Consider the following 18,822-nt stretch of genomic DNA (forward strand, 5'->3'; position numbering starts at 1 on the left):
CGAATTAGTCCAGTCCACATATGCGGCCTAAAATCAACCTTATAAAACTGATCATTGCGAAAAAAAACAGTACAGCCTGTTTTGTTCGTCTGCAAGTTTTGAAAACGGCTGGAAGAATGTCCAAATGTTGTATGGAATCGAGTCGGTTTCACACCACAATGTTCCTCAAAATGCTCCAGTCGATCGGAAAGAAGAGGGAGTTAATATGGCTGTCCACAATTTATCTGTCAGTGTAGTAAGCTCGCCTTGTGCTGCCGACACGACGCGCATAACAACCCATTTAGTTCCCATCATTTCAGAGCTTCTTGTCCCCTCCCCTCCAGACACAGACAACAACATACACCTTAATAGGGGCGCGTCTCCGACACAGCCGCCGACCAATAACCCGTCTGTCTGGGCAGAGACCAAGGGGATGAGCGCTCGCCGAGGCCCAATCAGCGCTTTTGTGTTGCCTGCCGGTGCCGGGGACTGGTCGTGAAGAGCTACAGCAGCGCTTCAGGATCGGAGAGCGAACCCGGAGCCAGAGGAACCTGAAGGGTAAAGGCGAGTCAGGTGAGTCCGGGGATCCACGCGCGGCCTAGCCGGTTTCGGATCGGATTGGGGAATTTGGGAGCGACATGGTTTATAATCGTATCCGCATGCGATTCTGCCGTCGTTTGCTGTAAATGAATGGGCTAAACGGTTAAAAAGGGGTTTGAGGGAGCCTGCCGAGCAGCCAGACAATAGCATAGCGGATTTTGCGTGGAAAGCAAAGCGCCTCTAACACGCAGCAGCAGTTCAAAGTGGCTGGATAATACTATTAAAATGAGCTCGGGATTGCGCCGTGGCGTATCGCACATCGAGCGGCTATTTCAAGAGCGATTCCGCGAAAAGCCCGTCATATTTAGTAGGCAACTTTGACAAGTTTACTGGCCGAAGCAGCATTTTATATGTGTGAAACGGCTTTCATTGTTTCATCTGGTGTCTCTAGGGGTTAACCCAGATTGGCGGAGAAAGCCTCGCGTCCTCCCGGCTGTGGCTACAGTAGTGCAGTAGCAGCTCAGACACAATGAAGAAGCCCAACAGATACACACATGCAACGCCATCAAAATAACCCTAACGCTCGTATTCCGAAAATATCAGCTCAAACGGGCTGTTTAGTGAGTGTTTTGGGGCTGTTCGGGGGAGCGGGCTTCCTCTCTACTGTGCCGAGGGCACACGGATGGTGTACGGTGAGCCTGTACAATTAGAAAAAAAGATGTCGAAAATGCATCAGCCATTTACGTAAGTGAGGACGTTCTCTCAACTTGCTCCATATGCACGCAAATGGCTGCCCAACACTTGACAGACGTAAGAGTGAAATCTAATTCCAGCGTGAATGCAGGTATTGATCGAAGCCAACAGGGAGTCACTGATAATCGGGGGAGATTCTGATCAATGATATCTCTCTCTGTTATTCGTTCTCTGCAGACACGTCCAAAGTGAGAATGCGTTTACTTTATAGGCTTTATATAGTCAGAGGCTTACTCTCGCAGTCTGATTGGCAGAGTTTGACCTCACAAGAATTTTTCCTATGCATTTAGTAACCAGATGACAGTAGTTTGTTTGTGAAGACTTTTACTTTTTCTGCATCGTTTTAAAGTAAAAATGCACCTGACAGATAATTCCGCTATATGGGCAATTTCTTATTTTGCTATCATCCAAAAGTTTTTAAACATGCACTCTGTATTTTTTGTGCCAATTTTTAAAAAAGTTTTACATATACAGAAATGAACTGTTCTAAATCAAGTGGGTCACCTGCTCATGGGTGCTGCCATGTTGAAATCACATGACTTGCCATGTCATGCCATAGAGTCCGGTTCTAAAAGAAAAAGTTCAGGTTATTTATTTTTTTATTGGGGAATTGATTTTTAACAATAACTTAAACACATTTAAAGACAGACCTAACACGGACCACAAGATTGTTAATCAGTGTTAGGCTTATGCCATTACTCTGCATTATTTCAACTTATTTTAAGTAACCATGTTTGACTGCAGATTTCTCAGTAAAAAACTACACTACCCATCATTCTGCAAAGAAATCCATCAATCTGATAATCAAGCCAAGCAAATCACATCAAAAGAACACTAGTACCTGTGCTCCTGAACTACCTGAATATTTCTGTATATTTTCATGTTTTGCAATACATGTAGAATGTTGTTTCTTTATACACAAAACCGCTTTAAATAAATAGTTTTTATCCATTTTTCTTATTGTCATTTACAGTGCTTCACCATGGGATTGTAGTCCTTTCCCTTGCTCAAAGTTGTTGAGTGCACAGACTTTTGGTTTGATTTTTCTAATACTATTTTGCTTCAAATTAAAGTTTGTGGGATTTTGATTCTCACTGTTGTTATTGAGTTTGATTCATGGATATTCAGTTTTTAACAAAGACTTTAAATATCCCAATGGGGAAAAATACTTTTGGAACCAAGGCCTCTGCAAAAGTGACTACTATGTTACTAATAGACATAACATAGCAAACCGAATGAGTTTGAATTCAAGAAAGACACAAAAAACGAATAAATTTAAAGAAAAACCAACAGTTTAGGTATGAACATCCTATTTGCATCCACGCAAATAGGTGTCAGCATAAAGTTTGAAACCACTTAACAGGAGCCAGCTGAATGTAAACACAAATTTACTGAGTGCACCTTTTAAGTTCAAGGAATTATTCAAGAAACTAACAGACTTATGTACTCCTAGATTTTTATAGCATATAAAAGTTTCCCACTTTGACAAGTCACAGAGAAAAATCTCTCCACCCACTGTTATTAAAGTCATTTATACTTATTGTGCAGAGAGGAAGGTCTGCATAGACGTCACCGAACATGTACTTCTCTAGGAATTACCTTGGTGAAATAATACTAATGTCTGATGTAAGTAATCTGTGTAAACAACAGAACTGTGAAGAAAAAATATATATTTTTAGCAAGTAGCATATCTAATAAGAGCCAATTGGAGTGTTTTCTGCTAATTTTGAAAAAGGCTGCTGCATACTGTGAGGGGCGCCCCACTAGTATTACATCCTCAAGAGGGGTCCAAACAATGTTCTTATTGACTGTTTTGCTCAAAGGCATTTTGTGTGGACTATTCTCCTTCCTCCCCCTCAGGCGGAAGATACTTGGCAGAGTGGTATTTATTTTTCTACCTTTTTTTGGGCTATTCATCACTTTAGTCGGTGCACCCGAGCTTATGGCCATCGCCTGTGAAAGGATTTTATGCAGTTTGTTCTCTTTAATTTCCATGGTGCACGGGCGCCTTATTGCTAGTGACTGTCTGGTTTTGTTAAGCCCACAAAACCTGTGAAGTGCGGTGCCAGGTGATAAGACGGAACACACTAAGATGAGCAAAGACTCTAAGCTCAAGTTATCAATGTAGATTTCATCATAGATCTGTCATGGTTTAGAGGTACCTGTTCTACCTAAACCTGCTGCACACCAGATCTTCTGTTAGTAGTGGTGCTTCAGCACAAGATTGGCATTCCCATGCTGAATGCATGGATTTTCACTTTAAATGTAAGCATACAAGATGTTCACGATTGAGGGCTTAAGCCTTGTGCAGTGGATAGTTCACCCAAAATACAAATTGTTTCATTTGATCACCTTTATGAGTCAATGGAGTCCAAAACAATGTTAACATTCTTTAAAATATCTTCTTTTGTGCTCTCTACAAGAACAAAAGTTATATGAGGGTGGGTAAACGATGACAGAGTTAAATTTTTGGGTGAACTATTCCTTTTCATAAGCTTTTGTTAGTGCAGAATTACTATTCACAATCTAAAAACTATCTATGTTCAGGTGATTCTACGTTAGATCATATTTTGATTTAACTCGACCTGGATTCAATCATGGGTTCATCTAGAAGACGAGACCATGCATTGAAGAAGACATTTGATAGGGAAATCACATTTAGAACTGGATATTGACTCTTGGATCAGAAAGAGTAGTTGACTTGGCTGGGTTTCAGGACTGCTGAATGGTCAGAAAAGGTAGTGTTTAGAATTAGCAGTGCCCCTTTGGCAGACATATTGAGTAGACCCAACAAAACGACTTGCTCTGTAAACATGTGCCATGTTTTTTTCGGCAGCGCAATATGATGATGTGGACCCAAGTTGTGCTAGTTTTGTAAAACGAACCCTCACTGCGACAGTCTTGAGAGCCGAGAGCGGGGCATTGACACTCAGATGTCCTTCCATTGATCTCCTACCCTTCAGCCCACCATCAGTGTCGTTAGTGTTGTTTTAAAGCCAGTTAGAATGAGAGGGAAATGCTCACGTCCAGTAGTTTTTTGGTTATGTGTGATACTGGGTTTAAAAAAGACCCTCAGGACCGAAGTGTCAGGTCCAAAAGGGTTTGATTCATTGGCTCTTGGGTAAGCTAGGGGCTGCTGCTCGCCCTTTCCCCAGATAAGGCTTATTGGTCTAGGAAACAATATGAGCACATGTCTTTTGGCTGTATAAAGCAGTGTAATGGACAGCATCATTACCTCAGACCTTCCCATTGACATCATAGAGAAATTAGTCTGTCATATACTCAGGATTGGTTTTGATTGTACTCGATTTGTGGTTTGAAGTTTAGTTACAGGGTTACAAATCTTAATCCCATATAGCCTACCATAAGTTTTGAATAATTAATCATGTGCACAGTTTATCATTTAGCTGTTTTCATTTTTAATTCAGTATTTGAACTAAATTTTCCAAGCGTTTCCTTATAGAGAAAATTTGTAATCAAGTGGTGTTCATGCTAGTTATTGTCAGCCTGTATCAAGTCTTCCGGTCTTCCGTTTTCATTGACTATATGAGAAGGTCTGATTGATGCCTACTCAAAATCAGGGCTTATTTCATGACCCATAGTTATGTAAAATTGAGACCTGAATGCCTGAATGTTTTGAAAAGCAAGAAATCAGGATAATTACCCCTTAATCAGAAACATTACCTTTATTTTAAAAATTTCCCAAGCAAAAATCCTTTGAGGATTAGAAGTCTTGTCTGTTGCTTGTATATGCTACTAATTGATATGGATGATGTTAATGAATGTGAAGTGATAAATCTAGATCAGTGAAAGAAAAGTATGTCCAACTGTTTTTGGGCCTGATGCCAGTCTGTGTCAGTATTATGCAGTAGGAAGTGTTTTATAAAGGGTTAAATTAAAAAAATTAACATTCTGCCATTTACTCACCCTCGTGTCGTTGCAAACCTGTACGACTTTCTTTTTTTTCAGCAGAACACAAAAGATCGTTTTTAAGTCTTTTGTCCACACAATTAAAGTCAATGGGGTCCAAAACAACATCTTTCACTGTGTGGAAAAAAAACTTAAGCATTCTGCAAACTATCTTCTTTTGTGTTCCACAGAAGAAAGTAAGTTATTTAGAATGGATAGTGTTGTTATCATCATTTAAGACTATTGAACATTGTTTTCATTCATTAAATGCAGCTGAAATAAACTATAAATATTAGATGAGTGAAAATTTGAAATGTTGACTTAACTGAGGTAACTACAATAAAATAAAGTTGATTGGCCTTCTCAAAATGTAAAAAAATTAAATGAACTGAATATATACACACTATAATAGTACATAAATAATAGTAAATTATGGTTCAGGATAAGTATATGATTTTCAGTTCATTTTAGGGTGAACTGTCTCTTTCAAGAACAACTTGAAAAAGGACGAATCTGCTTAGATGCGGCCTAGTTTATAGATCAGATTTTTCCTCTGAGCATTAAAGAAGTGTGTACGGCTATGCTGAAATAAATAACTGATTTGTAAAGCAATCTAGGCTAGATGTCAGCCTCTGTTTCATTTTCATCACACTGTTTTAGAGGTATCTGAATCCCTCTTGTGGTCTTCAGTTGCACAGGGACCTTTGACTCCTCAGCTTTTTCCGCTCAGCTCTGTCAGTTGCTGATTAATTATTCTCCACCATTTTAGTTGTGTGATCTTAGGTGGGCACAGTGAGCAGGTAGCGAGAGGGAATGTTTCAGTCGACTGTAATGCGTCGCATGTATGTTGGTGCGCTGGTCTTGTTAACACCTGAATAGGGAGGCTGCGTTCTGCGGGCCTCATGCAAGGCTTATTAAACCCCACGCAGAAACAATCAGCTCAGATGAATGGCTTCCTGTGAAGTTTAATTAGAGGGCCTCCCTGATGCTTTAGCTGGATAAACAGCAGCAAGAAACGACATGACGGGCCTCTTATGTTGATTCTTGAAGAATGCGTGTATGTGAAGAGCGAGAAGCCCGACTGTAGACGAAGATGTTTTTAGCTTTAGGAATGTTGTCGTTTTTTCTTTTTCTCTCTCTTTTTCCCCGGTGGATGATGTCTGACCATCCCAATCGCAAAATAGATGAGTTTTTCAAGCTTCATGAGTCTTGGCTATCACAAGAGCTCCGGATTGTTGTTAATTTGCTCGACGTCTCTCAAGTGGGATTTCTCTGAAGATGAGGTGTGGACTGCATTCATTGCAGCAGGTCCAGGTATTGGCTCTGGTTGAAAAATTCAGAAGTATTGATTCAGACCAAGCTGTTTTCATCATTTCGCAATGTATTACATTGTAGCGAGACGGAAGCTGTGAGTGAATATGAAGCACATAGACCCGTTTTATGATTACAGGGGGAGGTATAGGCGTATAGTCCCCAGATGGGTGACTTTTGTAGTGTGAGGTTCTCCGGCTGCACTGGTTTCAGGAGCGAGAGAGCTGTGTGATGGGTTGAGCTGATCGAAGGACTGCTGGAACACTTAATTCAGTGCAATATGAAAGAGCAAGCAGAACCCATCCGAAGCATTTCTCTCTGGAATCATCTTAGTTTTCATGGCCCGGGGGCTAGTTTGTCTATTAAGGTTGATGGACCTGACATTGTGTATGGCGTTGCATCATTTATTTAAGCTAAAGTAGTCTTAGAAATGTTTTAGTTTTGGCTATGCAGTCATAAACTTCTCTTTTATTATTGTGACATTAGCCAGTGCCAGAGTCCAGTTGCAACAAACCTCTTAACGGGAAAGTTCACCCAAATATTGTCAGCATTTGTATTCACCGTCATTTTATTCATAACTTGTGTGACGTAACACGTTAATACTTAATACGTACAGGGTTAAATTGGGGTCCAGTAATATAGACAGTGCAAGGGAGCACATTACACCTGTCTTGGAAAAATTGCTCTGGCTTCCTGTTAGTTTTCGTATCAATTTTAAAATTCTCATGCTTATAAGGCCTTGAATAATTTGGCTCCTCAATATTTGTCAGAGCTTTTAACCCCCTACACACCTACACGTGTTCTACGCTCCTCTGAAGCTGGTCTTTTAACTGTTCAATCAACTCGGCTTAAAACTATGGGTGATCAGGCTTTCTCTTCATTGGCTCCTAAATTGTAGAATTCCCTGCCCTCTGAGATTAGAAATGCAGAATCTCTTAGTGTTTTTAAATCGTCCTTCGAGGACGATTTTACTTTTTAGGGTAGCTTTTATGTGATTACTTTGTGTTTTATTATATTGGCCTTGTATTGTTTTATTTGTTTTTTACTGCCTGTACTCTTGTGTGTATCTTTTTTTACTTCATATTTGTATTTTTATGTAAAGCGCTTTGAGATGCTACTTTTAAAGGCGGTATATAAAATAAAGTTTATTATTATTATTAGACCCAGATGACTTTCATTGTATGGACAAAAATAGTTACAATTTTGTTCGAAAATTGTGTTCCACAGAAAAAGTCATTAATTTTTCTTGTTTGTCTTTTTTTTATGTTTTTTTTTTTAGGTAAATTATACCTTTAAGTTAATAAGTCAATTATATTTGGAAATGTAATATGATGGCACTTAACAATAACAACACTGTTCCAGATACCTGCAACTGGTTGCTTCTAGTGATCGACCGATATTGATTTTTTATAACCAATACCGATACCAATTATTTGCATGTTTATGTGCCCGATAATCGATATGCATACCGATACTTATTTACTGTTAGAAAGTAAATAAATGACTGTATGAAGTAAGTCCATACTTCACTTTGGTTTTTCCTCCTTTCAGTCATCTTAACAAAAAATGTTTTGAGAATTAGCAGTCTTTCATGCAGGGCTCTAGACTGATTCTTCCCACTGATCTCACTTTTGCGACTAACTTTCTCAGTTGGTGGCAGGAGCACATAATTTGGTTGCAATTTGTTTTTTTTGGTTTGTTTTTTTGTTTTTGCTACAACATTTGATTAATCAATGCATGCTGATGAACTTTTATCATAGTTTATAGTTATATGGTAACGAAAGTGTTCAACATTCAACTCGTTCTTTTTCATCGGTATTTGCGATTTAAATTTTGTGAACAAGAATTCCTTTTTTCGTGCGCTTTCACTTTCAAATTTGCGATCTTGGTGTCACATTTTACAAGAAAAGATAATTGTCTGTTTTGCTTATATCTATACACCTTTCACTTTTTAAGACTAAAACAAAAGATGGATTCATTGTTATTCTTAATTAAAAAGCACAACAACAATAAAACAGTACGTTGACAATGACAAACTAGCTTACATAACATTTATTAACAAAAACGAATAAGACGAGGCATGGCACAGGACACATCACATGCTGTACTATATACCGAGTATATTACAGAATGTTTAGCAAACTCTGAGGAAGAAAATAAATATTAATATTTTTTTTTTAATTAAGGAAAGCCTCCATAGCGTAACGTGAGGTAAACAACAAAGATAAGCGTCTCAAAACAAAAACAAAAGTAAATCTAAACTGGCTGTCGCTGATAGGACTTGCATGTTTTTTCTACAAGAATACCAGCACGTTCACCTTCTCTGGTTTAAGAAGCGGTCTTTTACTTTAGTTTGAAAACAAAATCCTCCATTGCGCTCCGTCCGCGACGCGCACCTTCGCGCTCGTGCTGACGCGGCGAGTATAAACCAGGCTCTACCCTCGAAGCGCTCGGCTGAAAGCACCTCTCTTCACGTGATCAGTGAAATCTGACTCCTGCTATAATGTGCTGCGGCTGGCAGCGCGCGCTGTATGAAGCAGACGCTTTGGAGCAGCGCAGACCATGCACTCGTACAAATGCGACCAGGTCAAATTTTAACTCGCAAAAAATTACCATTTTGGTCGCAGTCTAGAGCCCTGTCGTGTTAAATTTAATCTTCGTATTACAACAATAAAAAACATTTTATTTATAAAAAGCTTTAGCAGCACCACTAATATTAGCAGTAAACAAAATGAACATAGAAAGTCTAATGTTTTCAAATGGAGAAAATAAATAAAGGACAGGAGTCATATCAACTTCATTTTTAACTACAGTTTTAGTAGGTTTATAAGCTGTTTAATAGGCTAAAGAGTGAAGAATAATTCACTGGATAATGTTAATTCACGGAATAATATTCTCTGGAATATTGGAATATAACAAGCATTGTATTTTATTGCATTTCTCAACATTTCTCAACTTGCTTCCCCTTAAACAAAACTATAACTTTAACTGAAAAAGCTGATAAAATGACTAAACAAAAATATAAATATTTTAAAAAGAAAATTGTTAATCTTGCTTTGGGGTTTAACTGAAATTAAGACATTTAATTTAAAGTACTAAAGTGCCAAAATCTGAAGAAAAATAAATAAAGAAAAAAAGGTAAGCTAAAATTCAAATGAAAACTGATTTTTTATTTTATTTATAACAAATACTAAAATAGTACAAATAATACTTAAATAACACCTGATCTGACCTGGTTTTACTTGATGTTTGTTCTCTCATATCATCTTGGACCCCTTTACTGGGTTAAAGTTTGCTTTTGACATGATCTTGCTGGATCCTTTGAGTAGCTTTGGCAGAAACGGCTAACTAAAATGTATAAATAAACAGAAAACAAAAATAATTCAGCTTGTACCTTTGAGGAAATCTCTGAAAGCTGCCATACCTGTGGTAGTTAACCTTGATAAAAATTATAGCTGACTCTGTACATGCGCAACCGCAAGATTCAATTCCCATAATCCCTGCACAAATGCCTCTTTGTCTTATTACTGTGTTTAGCAGATTAACAAACTGAACCTTAGCACATTTAAGCATCCTCTCCATATCCCTCCATTCAGCTGCAGGCCTTTGTTTCTTGGGTCATTCTGTTGGAAGGGGTGCATGACCTCTCTTCAGCCGGTATGGATGGAGCTTGCGCGAATGCAGAAATCTGGCTTTTCTTGAAGTTTTGGTCCTGTGTGCACTCTGCGCAGTCCATCTCTCCAAGCATATCTACTTTTCCAGAGTGCCGGTTCCTTGGTGGAAATCATGTTTTCCCAGAGTATATGTCTGTGTGCCCATTACTTTGAGCGTCAGAAGGGAGCCTCTGCAGATTTTATCTCAACTTGATAAAGCACTGGTCATGTCGGTGTGTGTAAAGGTTGTTTGCACAGATTGTGTGTTAGGGGATATTAGTGTATTTTAATTTTTTATTATTAGGGTTTTGCATATGATTGATTTTGAATACGGCGGGGGGTTTTTTTTTTATCGCCTGACTGTCCTCCCTGCCTCCTTCCCAATTCAACCCCATTTTAAAATCTTTTTGCTACCTCGCTTTCTCCAGATGGCTCACGTTCCAGCATTTTTCCTTTTTTTTTCTTTTTTTCTTTTTGTTTAAACAACGTATGCCCCACCCTGTGGTCTGAAGTTCCGCAATGAGCCGTCTTGACAAGGTGCCAGGTTTTAGATTCAGTGTCTCATAAGAAGTAAATTTTCCTCTTACTGCCCCCTCCTTTTTGTCTTTTTTCATTCTCTTTCTCTTTCTTGCTCTCTCTCTCCCTCTCTCCCTGTGTTCGTGTGACGTCCTGACCACTAACGGCTACATATTAAGAGATAATTCCATACCCTGAGGTTACAAACCGGCTTAGACTGGCTCTCTCGCATTTTGACTCCACTGGGTAGCCTGGGTGAAAAAAAAAAAAAAAAAGATATTGTAACTCCCTTTTTTTTTTCCTCTTTTTTTTTTTTAAAGGAACAGGAGACTAATTCGCCCTGAGAATGACATCAGTTCAGTCGGCACTGCTTAAAACAAACATGTTATGCATTTATGCATGCTGCAAGGATTGCTCATACCCCTAAAAGCACGACCAGGCAAACCATACCACACGACTTCTGTTCTGAAATATGATTATTGGAAAGATTATTTTTTTTTGCATAATTATGCACCTTAGTCACAATAATGCAGGCTTTATTTTAGTACATGTGTTCTCCAGTTGCATAAGGTTGTGGACTCTGGTTGTATCAACTGTACATTGGCGACTAGTGCTTATTGTCACAAGAGGAGGATGTCACAAGGTCTATAGCTCTGTAGCTATACGGTTTGAGACTGAAGTCCTTTTTTTTTTATTTTATTTTTTATGATGCAACATATTAGGGCTGTGCAAATAATCGAATGCGATCATGCGCATCTCGTCAGTAAAGCCGGTTCTGTGATTAGTAGTAAATCTCCATCACCTGCTTTCAGATGGATCGGCATTTAATACACAGAGCCATAGTTCACTGACAAGCTAAGTAATATCGCATTCATTATTGTAGGCGATTTTGTGTAGCTATTGTGTAGCTTCTCCGTGTCATTTATTTGTCATTTACTTGTCGTCTTTTTTTGTATGTAGCAAGCAAGCCTTTAATAGGCCATTGCAACAACTATTGGGGCATGCTGTCACAGAAGTGAGTCTTGGTTAGTAATAAATGAAAAGTATCTTTTTTCCTGGGCAATAACAGTGGACATCCTTAATAGTGCTGTCAAACGATTAATCGCATCCAAAATAAAAGTTTTTACTTACAGAGTACACACTCATATATTTTGTATATTTATTATGTGTATATATATATATATATATATATATATATATATATATATATATATATATATATATATATATATATATATATATATATATATATATATATATATATATATATATATATATAAACACGCACACATGCATGTATACATTTCAGAAAAATGTTAGGTTTATATATTAAATATTTATATACAATATAAATTATATGAATATAAATATATACATGCACATACATGTAAATATTTTCAAAATATATACTGCATGCGTGTGTATTTATATAAACATAATAAATATACACAGAATTATGTAAACAAAAACTTTTATTTTGGATGCGATTAATCGTGATGAATCTTTTGACAGCACTAATCCTTAATAGCTTTTTTTTGTATCCAAGGGTTTATACAAGAATTAACTTGCCTTTGGCAATCTTGAGAAATGACAATAAATAAGTGTGTGTGTATGTTATATTTATATATGTATGTATATATGTGTGTACTAGTGCTGTCAATCAATTAAAAAAATGAATCGCGTTAATCACAGTCCTGGACTGATATATTTATACTAGTTTTCTTTGCTCACGCACAGACACTGTCTACACCGGCCGTGCCCCAACAGCTAGAGTCTGTCTACACTGGACGCGACAAAGCAACTGCTGCAAATCATTTGAAGTTTGTGTCAGTACTTCATAAATAGAATGCAGCATCAGTTTAATGTCAGGGGTTTGTCATGTTGCGCTGTGCCATCCAGTGTAGACAGCATCACTGATTATAATGAGTTCGATTGTATTTTGTCGCGCCAGGTCGCTCGCGCCCATTGTAGACATGGTGACAGCCACTCGGATGCACATGAGCACTGAATTCTGTTAACTTCTGCATCTATTTTTTGCCTGTAATTACACCTACACACACATTTATGTCAACATGCAGGTCTCAGCAAGTATCCTTGCAAACACAGTTGCTTATGGCTTAGGTGAAGGTAAACAATTGAGAAAGAAAATGGATGTATAACAGTATATTGGTTCACAACAGTGTAATGCTCCTGTTGCTTTCTGTGTCATGAATGTTAATCAAACAACAAAACACAGAGAAAAATCACTTTTGAAGCTTTAACACAGATTTATTAGATTTAATTTATACAGTGAAGACTATGTAGTGTTATTTTACATTTGATTATTCAATTTCTGTACCTGAATACTGTTAGAATTAGCCTACCTGAAAAATACAAAGCACTTTTTATTTCATTTGTATCTTTGTTCTATTATATTTATCTGTACTTGTAATTTGTTTATTTTCTATGCTGATTTACTCATCTAAAAAATCATCACAATCATTGATGTTTTTTTTTTCATATACAGCTATTCAAGTCACCTGCTGATTTTTTTCATATCGCTATATAGATATATATATATATAGCGATATGAAAATATATATAGATAGCAGAAAACCAAAATATAGCAATGTGAGTTTTTTTCCAATATCGTGCAGCCCTAGCGACAACTAGCCCCATTCATCTAAATAAAATGATCTTGACTGGCTTAAAAACAAGGGCTGTGTGTTTCTTTCTTATAATGGCTTTGACTAAATTACGTAATTATTTTGTGGCCATCTTTCAAATTCTCGTTCAGCTTCTTAGGGATATCAGAGCGATTCATCTCCAGTGCTTCTTTTTTCAGATTTTTTTTTTTCTTTGTGTATTTTCTCTCTTTTGGCAAGTGCATTAGATTGTGTTCCTCCTTAATCTTGATGTCTGTCTATATCTTGTATAAATAGGTCTGTAGCTTTATTCAGATCCTCTCCATTCGTCTCTCTACAGTTTCCGCCTCTGTTAGAAAACCTCCTGTTGAGGGTTTTTCTCATCCCTCTACGTATTTGAGCTGAAGTTTGGATGTGAGGATTTCTGAGGAAGAGCAGCATCAGAGAGGGAACCGGGGCCTGTCCAAGAGACGATTCCTATCGGTCCATGCGGTCTGGATCCAAGTGTTAAGGTTCGAGTGAAATTTAAAGTTCAGTTTCATTCAGTATTTCCTCCTCGTGTTTGCAGTCTCGTGTGGTTTGGTACCTGCGTACTAGCACGGGCCTCTGGTTAGCTGGTTTTGCATTTCCTCACTATAGGCTATTTTAACCGCTGTTGCGTCTACCACCTCTTTCGGTATCTTAAAGATCTTGTTGCTGTCTTATTTGGTCTCTTTGTCTTCAGCCTCACTCCCCCACACACTTCCTCCCCTTTGCCCCATGCTACTGCCCCCACCCTCCTCCTGAACCGCCCCTCCCTCCCTCGGGCGACAGCAGAACAGGAATTGATTAGTGGCACGGCTTAAAACTAGAAGGGCCTGTTGTCATGGCAACGGCCACAATGAGCTGTTGTCTTGTTTAATGAAGACCGAGATTTTAAGTGTTGTGGCTGAACAGTACAGTGAGCGGGAGACGCCATTTCTGGATAGGTGCGCACAGATGCCAGGACGGAGGTATTAGTTGTGATCTCGTCCCTTCCGTCATGCGGTATGCAGATGATTGTGAATGTTTTTGTGCGCGTACATGTGCACGTGCCGGATGGTCTTCCGCTTGTGGCTTTGCAGGTACGACTACAAGTCTGCTTTGTCGCAGTCTCATCTTGGTTGCTTTACCCTCAGGTACTCGCTGAATCTGCAGAGGTGCATTAAGGTAAGGCATCAAATGTGTCATGCGCTGGTAGCTCCAAAACACATTATTGACTCAACACACATCCTGTTACCCATACGTTCCGTATGCATCAAGCCAACCAATTACAACCCTGTTGCCATGGGCGCCATCAACCTAATTGGCCTCATTAGTGTCAGAAACTGGCCGTATGCAAATTTTGGTCATATTCCCAGCAGATCTCTCTTCTGAGTAATATACAGTAATAGTTAGCCATTGTGTAGGTCATTGGTGAGGACAACGGTCCAATTAGCGAATTAACCATTAAGCTTTAGATACTGTACTCAACTCAACCTCCCAGAAGTGGTTTTGAAATTCCTGTCAGCGTAGGAGTGTGCGCATAGCGTGCCGTTTGGTGACGGTATGCTAATACGCCTGTCCTGAAATTCCCCTCAGCAACCTACTTTTGTGACATCACAGCACAGCTGACTTACAACATCTCAATTACGCTTGCATCACATTGTGGCTGGATTGCGTGTGATGCGAAAAATTATTTATACTGATAAATATGTCGTCAAGCTTTTTTTTTTTTTTTTTGAATTTTCATTTGCATCTTATGAATACAAGTGTTGTAGAGCTCCAGTGGGATTCCTTGAATGTGATTTGCTGGGGGTTTGCTTTGAAACGGTAGTTCTAGGAAGGTCTTTAGGCCAGGAGTTTTCAGTGCCAAGGGTTCCCAAATTTTGTAATCCCTTTGCAAGGGATTCCCTTCCTGAAATATAGAAGCAGCTTTGTACTTTTATGAATGCAGACCTGTTTATATTATGTTATGAAGACAAAGTCTGATTGTTAATTTACTTTTATTAGTTGTTTCCAATGTAATTATTATTTTTTTTAATTAGTTGTTAATTGGCTTTTATTCATTCCTATACTGAATCCAAAGCAAGTTGTTGACACATTATTTGGAAAATCTGGAAAGTTCAGGTCTCTGTTTGAAAACGCCTTTTAGAAGGACTTTTACTGTTAACTTTTTTTTTTTCGTATTTGGGGGGGGGTTGCCAAGTTTCAGCTTCAAGACACTTGCAAATATGGCAGTAGATTTTATTGCCATTCTAAGATTAGTTTCCAAGTTACTTTTTTTGTAATCCATTTTTGTCAATGTAAATATGTAAGCTTCTCCCCATTCGGCTCAACTATACTTCTCTGGGACTCTCATTGGTTCTGATTTTTTGGAGATGCACAGATACTAATTCTCACATGCTCACTGGTACTCATATCCGTACGTAGTACAGGGCTCCAAACTGCGACTAAAATGGTCGCATTTGCGACCAAAAATATTAATTTGCGAGTGAAGTTTTTGCTGAGGTCGCCACTGGCGACTATATATAATTTGCATGAAAGGACTTTTTTCCGATTGTTTTGCGCTCACATCTTTTGTTATGTTCACGTATTAAACTTACATAAGACGATGCGCATCAAAGTTTTACTGGAAAAGAGTTTCAAACAGTCCTCGTCTCTGCCGCACACAGTCTGCTGAACGCAGTGAGAGACCTGAAAGGGCCTGTTTACACCTGGTCACTTCATGCATTTTCTCTGATCGGATATCTATATGATTTGTTAAAACGTTTCCCCATTTACACTTGGCCACATAAATGTGTCTTCGCAAAACGGATATAAATCCGTTCTTCAATTCCCACTTCATATGCAAATATAACGGAGTTCACGTCAATGAAAGCAATGGATAATTTTATTAATTATCAGCTAATTTCAATATCAGAGACCGCGATAAGAGAGCGCGTGGCATCAGCACTGGAAAGATAGGCTAGTCTCGCTACTTTTAATGAAGAAGACTGTGTGTTGAGCGTCTGCGGCTTACTTTCAGGTTCATTCAGTTTGCGCGTCTCTTGCTGAAGAAATATTCCGCTACTCATCCGCGGTGATGCTTGTTGCATTGCGCTGTCATATCTGACTATAACATGCCATATAGCCTATAAAACGCTCTCACACGTCTATTATTTTAATATAATGGGAGGAGTAAAATTACCATATGTGGTTTCAACAACCAGATGCATTTACACTTGTCCGGTCGATCTTCTTATCGAGATCTTAGTCTATATGCTGTGTTCTGTTAATGCATGGACTTCCTGTTATTTGAAGCGCACTTGCCATCCAGTAATCGCAAAAAGCTTTGTGCTGTCTTACTTTTTAATAAACAAAGTATCAGCTTTAAAATGCTAGGAAATTCAAATGATGCGGTGTGGGTGCTCTTTAATGCGGACCACAAGCGCACACTTTCGGTAATATAAACACCAGTACCCCGCGTCCACACGGTCCGTGTATGCGTCCGGATCGCGCGAGCGGAGAGTATCGCACTTAATGCTCAGGCGCGATCTCTTTAGCACCTCAGTTAAAGCAGCAAGTGAACCCATTATATATTTCCATTTACTACTATAGTATGAAATGAACATGATCAAAAGGTAGGCAATAAGAAAGCCTATAGTACAACTTACTGAAATGTTTTATGTAAAAGCTGTGTTTCAGTGTTTCAAACTGAGGAAATGTATAAAGCTTGTAAACATTGCATTGTAATACATTTACCTCAGAATAACCACTCAGTGTCCATAAACTCATCAGTCAGCTAGAAAAATAACTATAAAGAGGAGCGTTTTGCTATATTTATGCGCTGTTGCATATTCATATTTTTACTTATTCTGTTGTACATGATTCAACTCCTCCTATAAAATTGCATTTTACTAATGAAGAAAAACAGACTGAATGTGTGAAAGACGTGACACCATTTATAGGATGCACTGCACTCAGTTGCCAAGTGATGCTTATGGTCCATGATATTGGTATAGATTCTGTGTAACGAACAATTCTTTGTGACTGTACATTTCAAGTTGTAAAAGACATTTAATTCACACTTTAAGTGAACCTTATTCCCCCGGTCGACCTGATCATCTACAAGATGGATTAAAATGCTGATAAAGCCTAGAAAAGATAAGACATAAACACATGACAAAATGATTGAAATGTTAAAATAGGGGGGGAAAATAAAATGATAATAATAAAATAAACCACTTTTATTCTGTGGCACCTAAAAAAATAATTTGGCGCCTAAGTTTTTCTTTTATAGGAGCCAATGGCTCCTTACTCGATTTTTTTGTCTGGAGCCCTGTAGTATACTGCCCTCTAAATTCATTGCTGTGTTGTACTTTAATTTCCCCGAGCTTCAGTTCTAATAATTAATGTTGATATTACAGTCTATCAGATTTGCCACATACAGAACCACAGAGATTGAAAACTGCAACTCCAACTAAAAAAAAAAAAAAAAAGTATGCATCACCTAGCCCAAAACCGTCGCATCTGTAGCGTTTTTGATGAGATTGCTGTAAACTGTGTATCGCACACTCTGTTGTCATTAAAATCACTGCAAGTGAACATTTGAGAATATGCCGAGCTTAAAGTAGATCTGACTCCTTTTGCTGAACCCGTTTACTGTTCTCCAGATACAATTTACTTGTGCATCTGCGTTAATGTAACAAGTTTTTAAATGGGCTTTCCCAACATTTTCCCCATCTACTGTTGGTCGGATAGTCCTGCCCCAAAGTCATGCCTTTTGGTTAAGTCAATGTTGTGTTGTGCTGGTCAGGATGCTTAAACAAACAGAGCTTTGTTTTTATAGCGACACAAGAGGAACATCTGGGCTGGAAACTACTCGGAATTGTGATCAAATTCTGGATCACTGTTTGTTTGACTTTGTTTCAGATGCCTTGACCCATTTTGCTAATAAGTTTGTGTTCTAAATAGCATTTTAGAATTAAGCAGATGATCAGTTTTGTCCAGGAGTACCTGAAAAATCCGTGGCCTAGCTTTCAGAAAAGTCATAAAAGCTTCTCTAATCTAAGGCCGTGTTCTGTAAAGTCATTTGATCCATGTTCTTAAGGGGTTTAGGGAGCTGTTCTGTTGACATCTTTCACACGTTTAAGCCCAAGTGTTCTGCCAGTCCATATTGATCAGAGTGCTTACTCACTCGGAAGACTAATTTGAAAACAGAAAGGTGACAAGTAACTGTTGTGAACTAGTTAGCCCCTAAAGCATCTCTCTGGTCCAGAGTGCATGTTTTGTGGTCAGGTGAGCTGTGTTTGTTCATTTTCATCTTTTCACATTTCTCACCACCTTGTTCAGCTGTTTTTATCCAGTTAAGCCTATTCTCGGATCCTCAGGTGGTGGATACCAGAGCGAGGAGCAGTGAGAGTCAAAGTGACAGCCGAATGAAAGAAATCAGGCAGGTCTTGACCAAACAGGTGTTGTCACCTGCTTTTGCATCTCTACTGGAGTCAGGCTGCAGAAATGGCTGCTGCATGAGATCACGGGTCTTCTGTTCAAGTCAT

General features: G+C 38.5%; 1 protein-coding gene across 2 annotated transcripts in view; it reads left to right on the forward strand.

The window, feature by feature from the left end:
• The first annotated feature begins 321 nt into the window (after positions 1–321).
• Positions 322–18,822, forward strand: part of LOC306885664 (transcriptional repressor p66-beta-like) — a 40,178-nt gene continuing 21,677 nt past the window's right edge. The window contains exons 1-2 of one of the 2 annotated variants that reach the window (XM_079442344.1): positions 376–552; positions 13,626–13,797. The gene's annotated coding sequence lies outside the window, so the exon portion shown is untranslated. Of the gene's footprint in view, positions 553–13,625; positions 13,798–18,822 lie in introns of both variants that reach the window. The other variant, XM_079442343.1, reaches the window with a different exon arrangement.

Source organism: Barbus barbus, assembly GCF_936440315.1.
Source record: "Barbus barbus genome assembly, chromosome: 19".
NCBI lineage: Eukaryota > Metazoa > Chordata > Actinopteri > Cypriniformes > Cyprinidae > Barbus > Barbus barbus.